The sequence below is a fragment of the Electrophorus electricus genome, chromosome 4, assembly GCF_041902795.1.
Source record: "Electrophorus electricus isolate QZ-2024a chromosome 4, ASM4190279v1, whole genome shotgun sequence".
Classification (NCBI taxonomy): Eukaryota; Metazoa; Chordata; class Actinopteri; order Gymnotiformes; family Gymnotidae; genus Electrophorus; species Electrophorus electricus.
The window spans coordinates 13,941,306-13,950,000 of NC_137500.1; the positions used below are offsets into that span (position 1 = coordinate 13,941,306).

The following is an 8,695-nucleotide window of genomic DNA, read 5'->3' on the forward strand; positions in this document are numbered from 1 at the left end:
ACCACATGTTTTTGCTTCCCCACAGTTCAGTCTCATGTGCACTAGAATGTTTATTTTTTATGTCTAAAATTCTGACTGGTGAGAATGCCTTCAGCGGACCGACAGTGTACTTGTCATCTTTTTCGCTCCTCTCAAGGTTTCATACCTGTTTAGAAAGACTACATTAAAAAAACAGAAAACAGAAAAACTATTTGAGTAAAAAAAAAATCAAAAATCTGCCTAAGAACCTCTAACCCAATTGGTGCTGACTTTGTTTCATTTACATCTGCATTTGCTGCCTTCTTGGCAGACATACGGGGCTCATACCGGCCTTACAAAAATGACATACAGGTCATTTTATCCCCTCCATTAATGCGGTCTGAGCATTTAGTCCATTGTAACTGAATTAGAAGCCGCAGGCGGCTGTCGTCCGGATCGATGGGCACTGGGGTGACTGTGGTAACAGGCATGGCTAGAGCAGGGGGTCCTCCGCCAGCACCACTTCTGTGATTAGGCTGGAGACAGGAACAGACCTTTAGCTCTTTTGCTCAGCCAGATTTGTGACGTTCCCACTAATGTGACGGTGGAGGCTCACAGCGTGAGTGCGTGTAAATGCACAGTTTGCTCAGGCAGCAAAGAAAACACCATCTGGTGTGATCTCACCTGTGTGTGTGTGTGTGTGTCTGCCTCTTTAGTTAGAATAATGTATGCTCCAGGCTGGGAGAAGGTGCTTTTATTGGCAAGCATTCAAACACGTCACCAACAGCTCACCCTGGTGACTAAATGAAAGTATTGACCTTTCATCTTTCTCTCCCTCGCTAACTCGCTCGCTTTTATATGCACAGACTAGCAGGCGTGCAGCCCTGAGGTTAGCCGTTATTTACTCGGGGCCGCAGTCACACCAGAACTGAAAGCCTGGGAGGGTGGTGTGGTTCCAGAGTACTCCGCCCCTATTGTTGGAGGTAATGGCCTTCAGGCTTGGTCCAAGTGCTTTCTCTGTCCTCGTTTAAACCAATTTAGAAAATTGCTTTCATCCTTTTTTTTTTGTTGTTCCCCGATACGCACACATCCACTCAGGCACACCCACATCCGCACACAAACCCCCCCCCCACACACACACACACCATGAGGCTGCATTCACTGAATCCAACTTTAAGAGCACCTTCAGTAGGGTCTTTCTATCCATTTCTTCTTTTTTTTCTCCGACTTTTCATTGTTTCTCTATGTCTTCATACCCATTAATGAGGAAAAGGACATTTTTCACTCTCTCTTGCAAGTACACGCATGGAGGTGCTTTACTGGTTCACAGTGAGTGCTGGGATTGGATTAGACTGCTTGTTTGATAGTCAGGTTAAGTTGATTAAGGAGTGGCATCAGTGGCTGTCTGGGTGCTCTACCTGGGTGTAATGGGGGCGGTTCACAATGGTGTACTAAGTGATGAGGAACTGAAACTTCGCTGAAAACATGAAGTTGATTTGAGTTTTCTCAAGCACCTCCCACTCACCACACATTCCTCATTAATATGGTTGTGGACTGCCCCAAGCAAACAAAAAAAAACCCAACAACAACAAAAAAAACGGACCTCCTAAAAATGACAAAGAAAACAGCAACACAAATAGCAACCAATGTTTATAAGAGCTACCAACATCTAAGAGGACCATACATTTCGCCCCATACCACCAAACGTGCCTAAATTAAAAAAAAACAAAGGAAGCAAGAGAACAAGAAGGACATAAGAAAGAACAGAGCAAAAGAAAAGAACAGAAGCACCCACTCAGCCCAGCATAGCCTGTCCTGCAGCACCAACATAACGCTCGCTAGACTCAACACTGTCTCACAATGTGATAAAGAAACATAAGTTGGAAAGTGAGAGACTGACAGAAAGAGTGAAATATATCTTTGCATCCATCCAGCAGAGAAAACAAGGTCTAAAAACACAAAAACTATATTGGTCTTCTTTGTTAGCCTCGCTCCTTTTCTCTGTGTCCCCCTGTCTGTGTTCCCAGACCGCTCTGACATGGCAGATAAAGCAGCAGCAGATGGATGGGCCACCCTATGGGCTGTTTCGTAGCTACCTACCTAAATATCATTAGAGCTGTGCTTCTGTAAGCAGGCCTGCAGATCACTGCCTCTGGAGTGTGCCACTGTAAACACTGAACACACACACACACACTCTCTCTCTCTCTCTCTCTCTCTCTGTCTCTCTCTCTCTCTCTCTCTCTGTATGTGGGGGATATGGCTGATAAACACTGCTGATAGTGGAATATTTCACTGCTGTAAGCAACCCCTCATGCATCTTCTCAGAAGGAGGGTTGAGATGTGTTAACCTGCATTCACTGGCAGACACTCACCACACATAACAATAAGGGCTGAGACTGAGATAATATGAGCACAGTGCGTTAAAAGTGCCACAGAATGCATTTATCCAGTATTTTAAATTGTTCTGTTTACATAGCAGGTATGTGACTTGGCGTGAAAAATGCCCTGATGCGGCTTTACGACCCATTTACAACCGTATGATTTGGCCCTAGAACGAAACAAGCTGTTTTCCCATTTTTGGTGGGCTCATGAATATTTTCATGAGCATTGCTCTGATTGGACGATTTACAGTGAGGTACTGTAATTGCGCACACAGAAACAACACGTCACAATAAATCGCTACAACTGGGAGAGCTGAGTTGATGTGGCATACAGAAGCTGTTTTACTTCATTAGGACCTCCATGGACCTACACAGTCGGCTGTATAGGTCCATGTTAATATTGCTTGGGCTAGATCGTGGGCTGGTGTGTGTAAATTTCGGTGTCATGAATATTAATGAGTTAATGAGTTAGATGTTCACAGTTAGAGGTTCACAGTAGGTCAGTCCCATTTAACAAACTATGCCAGGGTAAACAGTTTTCCATTTTATGGAAAGTTTAAACACACACACACACCATAGTTCAAACACACATCACGTGATCTGTATAGAAGGGAACTTTATGAATCAAAATGTTTTTGTGTATACTGTGGTGCTATGTTCAGTTATTTCAGTGCACAACTGTGGTGCCAAAACCAGTATTGCAGCCTGTTATTTATACTTATAGGAAGTTGTACTTAATGAGAAATGAGAGTGTATATTCCTTAAGAAATTATAACCAGCAAATGAAGTCTACTCAATCCCAGACTAAACGTTCCGCTAAATACATTTATTCCGAGGCAAGCCAGTGAATCATCCTTAAGATATGGAATGTTCCAGCAAGACTGACTGACTTCTCACAGGCTCAATCATTTGTAACAGTAACACAGAAATAGCCCCCCTCCCAACCTCCCCGCAACTGGTTTGTAAAACAGAGTGACTGTTCCGGAGGGGTGAGATAAGCACTCAATTGGCAAAAGTGGAGCTTCATTGGTAATGCGCAAAGCAGAACCATACATGTTCATGAAGATACGAAACCCATAAGTATTAGTAAGCATGCGGATTCCACGAGTGGAGTCAAATGATCTTTCTCTGTGGAAGTGCGTGTGTCACATTCGGTCTAACCTCCCTTTGTCTTCTATCGTAGATTAGCGCCTATCTGTGTAATAAATAATTCAACTCTCTTCATACTGTGTGCTCTGCAGTAAATTTGTGGGTCAGTAGGGTTTAGTGATAAAAGCTAATAACATCAAAGCTTTTAAGCGGGTCATTCGTCCTGCTGTAGCGTCAGACTGTAGCGCAAACAACCTTGGAAACATTTGCACTCGCACCTTTACACGCATTTTGGGAGACATACGTATTCTGAGGGGCATCATTTGCAACCACATCATTCAGTTAAAAAGAAAACTACGCGTACACTAAATGTATTGGGCGAGGTGCTAATTGTATGCTGCTCATAGTGTTGCATTTTGCCCTGTACGACAAGCGTTACTAACTCATTAGTCACAGGAATATGTGTCTGCAATATATTAAATGCCACACATTCAGTGCTTCACACACTTCTCTTTGCTTTGACAACCTCTGGTCATTCACAACATAGTGTGGTCAGTGTTGTAGAGCTGCTGAATGCTGATGTTTCTTGTTTCAGGTAATGGATTGGATAAAAATGCAATCGGAGAAGAGAAAGATGGACAGAGAAAGATGTAGACACCTAGAAATCTGAGCATGCATGAGGTGCACAAATATCGTAGAAAAACCTCAAATGCCTGAATTATGTGCATTCAAACATCCTTGTTCTGTTGCCATAAAACTCTTAGTTTGCTGATTGCATCTGAGAAAGGAGAGCTCCACCTTGGGAATTCCATTAAATTAGCCACTCAGTGTCTTGGGTGGGGAATGCTGATGTTTGGGACATAGAAGGGTATGACATCAGACTGCATTATCCTAAAGCACTCAGATGTTTTGACTCTGTGGGTATTTGAGGATAAAGGTCACTATAGATTTTGGAAGAGACTCTCTCTCTCTCTCTCTCTCTCTCTCTCTCTCTCTCTCTCTCTCTCTCTCTCTCTCTCTCTGTGTGTGTGTGTGCTAGGCTTTTATTCATTGATTTGTGGGATGCTCTGAGCTCATGAAACGCATGGAACCGGCTCCGCTTGTCCATCACTGATCATTCTGCTCCAAGTAATCTCTCCATTTGGATCCTATCATCTTGATTTGGCTTTATTTAGCTGCCCAAGTTGCAAAACAAATTCATGTCAAGTATGTATGGAAAATGCAAAAAAAAAGTACCATTTAAGTATAAAATAAGTAAATCAGTATTTTCCTGTATTGTCCTGTTGCACATTACATGCTACTTCGTGTACTGTAAAAAAGTGCCACAGACATCGCCATTGCTCTGCGTAGATCTCATAGGTTGCCGGTTGCTATGACACTGGGTTACTATGACACATTGGCTCCATAAAAGGACAAATTCCTTTCTCGTACCGAAAAGAGGTATAATGAAAACTTTTCACCATTTAGCACCTTCTAAAGATCTTCACCATCCTACCTTGTTTTAATGTACAACAGCAAATGAGGCATTAGACAAAGAGAACAGGTGGTAGTTCAGCTTCATTTGAAGTGTGATGGGGTAAGGTTGGGTAATTACACAGCTGCCCTCCCCCGCAGGGCCGTCGCCGTGAAGTCTGCCTGCTCTTGTCTCTGGGACGTCGCTACACCAAGTGTTACAACAGGTCATTAAGAGCTTGAGATCCATATTCCTTATCCTTTCATCTGTCTATTCCCTATACAGAAGGAGACCCCCTGCCATAGGCCAGGGAGGAAGGGCGCTAATAAAAACAAACACCAGGAGGCTGGAGATTTGCATATGCCTGCTTTATGTGACCTTTCATCCCATTCTGATGCTTTCTCCATGAGCAGAAATTAGTTACTGAATATAGACTTGACGGTAATTGTCCAATGAAGGTCAAGTGAGTTTAAAAATAATGGCTTTAGTGATTCAGCATAGAGAAAGTTGGGGGGGGGGGCGACTGGATTTGCAACCACGAATGCATATACTTATATCTTAAAGTCAACTCTAGTTATCTTTCTGTAAAACTTTAGAAAATACTCTCCATATACACATAAATTGAAGATCTCCTCAACTCTTTCTGCCTAAATGAAATATGTTTCTTCACACAAAACTCCAGTCACAACAGCGAAATACAAATTTCACACAGATGTTAAGGTTTAAACATCCGTTGATTGTACCCAGTTCTTAAGGATACAATCAACTAATGAGAAAACATTAGTCATATCTAAGAGCCTCGGGTGCATTGCCGTCTTCAGTGTCTTCTTATGACATTTCTCGGTGTTATTTGGATCGCTGTGGTTAAGCAATTGCAAAGACAGCAAATACAACTAGAGCTCTTTTACATTATCTACATAACCTTGAATACATAATATAGAGTTTTTACATTATCTACATAATCTATCATAGATAATCTAGAGCTCTTTCACATTATCTACATAACCTTGAATACATAATCTAGTTTTTACATTATCTACATAATCTATCATACATAATCTAGAGCATTGTTACATTATCTACATAACCTTGAATACATAATCTAGAGTTTTTACATTATCTACATAACCTTGAATACATAATCTAGTTTTTACATTATCTACATAATCTATCATACATAATCTAGAGCATTGTTACATTATCTACATAACCTTGAATACATAATCTAGAGTTTTTACATTATCTACATAATCTATCATACGTAATCTAGAGCTCTTTTACATTATCTACATAACCTTGAATACATAATCTAGAGTTTTTACATTATCTACATAATATATCATACATAATCTAGAGCTCTTTTACATTATCTACATAACCTTGAATACATAATCTAGTTTTTACATTATCTACATAATCTATCATACATAATCTAGAGCATTGTTACATTATCTACATAACCTTGAATACATAATCTAGTTTTTACATTATCTACATAATCTATCATACATAATATAGAGCATTGTTACATTATCTACATAACCTTGAATACATAATCTAGAGTTTTTACATTATCTACATAATCTATCATAGATAATCTAGAGCTCTTTTACATTATCTACATAACCTTGAATACATAATCTAGAGTTTTTACATTATCTACATAATCTATCATACATAATCTAGAGCTCTTTTACATTATCTACATAACCTTGAATACATAATCTAGAGTTTTTACCTTATACATAATCTATCATACATAATCTAGAGCTCTTTTACATTATCTACATAACCTTGAATACATAATATAGAGTTTTTACATTATCTACATAATCTATCATACATAATATAGAGCATTGTTACATTAGCTACATAATCTAGAATACGTAATCTAGAGTATCGTTACATTGTCTACATAATATACAATACATTATCCAGTGCTCTTACATTATCTGTATACATAATATACAGTAGGGCCCATTTATAATATCTACATAATCTAAAGCGTTGCAACATTAGTACAAAGGCAGTTTGTCACATTTCAGTTGGCACCCAGTAAAGGGGATGCACACACGCACGCACACACAAACACACACACACACACACACACACACACAGTGATAATGACAGAGGAACCTGGAGATGACAGACACACACAGAACTGCACAGAACTGCAGTTCTGTGCTAATGGTCAACCAAGATTATACATTTGTTTTTTTTTATTTGAAAAAGTTTGAATAAGCAGTTTAAATATTTTAAAATATTATCAGAGTTAACATTTTTCGAGTCATTTTATTTTTTTACTTTTGCCAGACAGAGATGAACTTTGGTGAATTAACTTTACAAGTTTTGCTCAAGTCCTTTGGTCGTAATACAATTTGATAAATTCTGACGAATAGAAGTCATTCCTGGAGCCATTCTGGCATGATGAACTGTGCTGACTTATCAAGCAGCAAGTTGAGTACAAGTGGGTCCATCTTGTTTCAAAACATAAGGCCTGCTCTCCCTGGGTTGCACCACCCGGCTGCGTCCCGGCTGCGTCCTGCATGTGCGGGAAGCTTCCTGCCTGTGCTTTCTCCTCGGTTCACTCTAGCGTGTGGGACTGAGGTGGAGTAGCCTGACTAAGGCTACGCGGGGAGCCAGTAATTCTCATTATTGCACTGTATGCGTTCTTGCTTATGACGATAGTGCCATCCGGTTTGTGGAGGTCTTCCGAATTAGATGTGTATATAGCCTGATGGGCCACCGTAGACTCTGGCTTGCTGTTTGGTTGGGTGAAACAGTGTTCAAACAGCTGGTGAGAGAGACTGCCTTCCTATGGCAGTGCAAATACAGTCCTTTTAATCAGGGTTGAACAAGAGAGAGAAAAGAGAGCGAGTGAGTGTGCCCACGTGTCAGAGAGAGAGAGAGAGAGAGAGAGAGAAAGAGAGATCTGGGGTGGGGTGAGAGAATGCCACTGACCAGACAGCCATGACTCATTATTCTCAGCCTCATTATTAGCTACCAATTCCTCTGTCCAGCCTTTGTGTGTATGTGTGTGTGTGTGTGTGTGTGTGTGCGCACAAAGACATTTTTGTCATCTCAGCTGTCTGCTTTTCTTTGCCTTTGTCTCTGTTCTGTCCCACTGGCTTTGCTATAAAGAGAGGCAGCTTACAGCAGCAGTAGGTCTGCCCATGGACTCAGTAAGGTCCATAATACAGTGATCCACTGATGAAGTGATACGATGTGAGAGCTCTCCCTTCCTTTCCTGGACCACACGTGTCTCAGCACTACGCTGTGCTGCTCATGTCCAGGTTATTAAGCTAGGCTTGCTCTACTGAGCAGAACTGGTCTTATGCTCACACATTCACTCACTCCACCCCTCAACAGGGAAAAAAAAAATTGGAAAACAAAAAGGAATATTAAATATTGCAATGTAAACAAAATATATCCTAATAAAATTGAGAACTTCAGCCTTGCATAAAAAGAAAGAGAAAAAGCATTTTAACCTTTTATTACATTGGTTTGTTTGTTTTTTTTAACCTTTGTAGAGAATTAAACCACATTCCTTAGGAAAATTATGAAAATTCATTAATGTGCCTTAGCAATCTTTTGGTCTTTTGGTCAGCACCAGGGTATTACTAGTGTGTGTGTGTGTGTGTGTGTTTGCCAAAGCTTGAATGGATGTCCTTCAGAATGGCCAGTATGTGTAGTTAATGAGATGGTAGGATGTGGGAAGCACAGGACGTGGTCCTAGAGGCCGATAGACAAGGACAGCTATATATGTAGTGCAGTGGTGTAGGTTTCAGGTCAACTTTGCAGGGGACACTGCTCA

General features: G+C 40.6%; 1 protein-coding gene across 1 annotated transcript in view; it reads left to right on the plus strand.

The window, feature by feature from the left end:
* The window catches only part of cacna2d1a (calcium channel, voltage-dependent, alpha 2/delta subunit 1a), an 81,377-nt gene that overhangs the window by 20,916 nt on the left and 51,766 nt on the right, over window positions 1-8,695 (plus strand). The gene's annotated exons all lie outside the window — the stretch shown is intronic.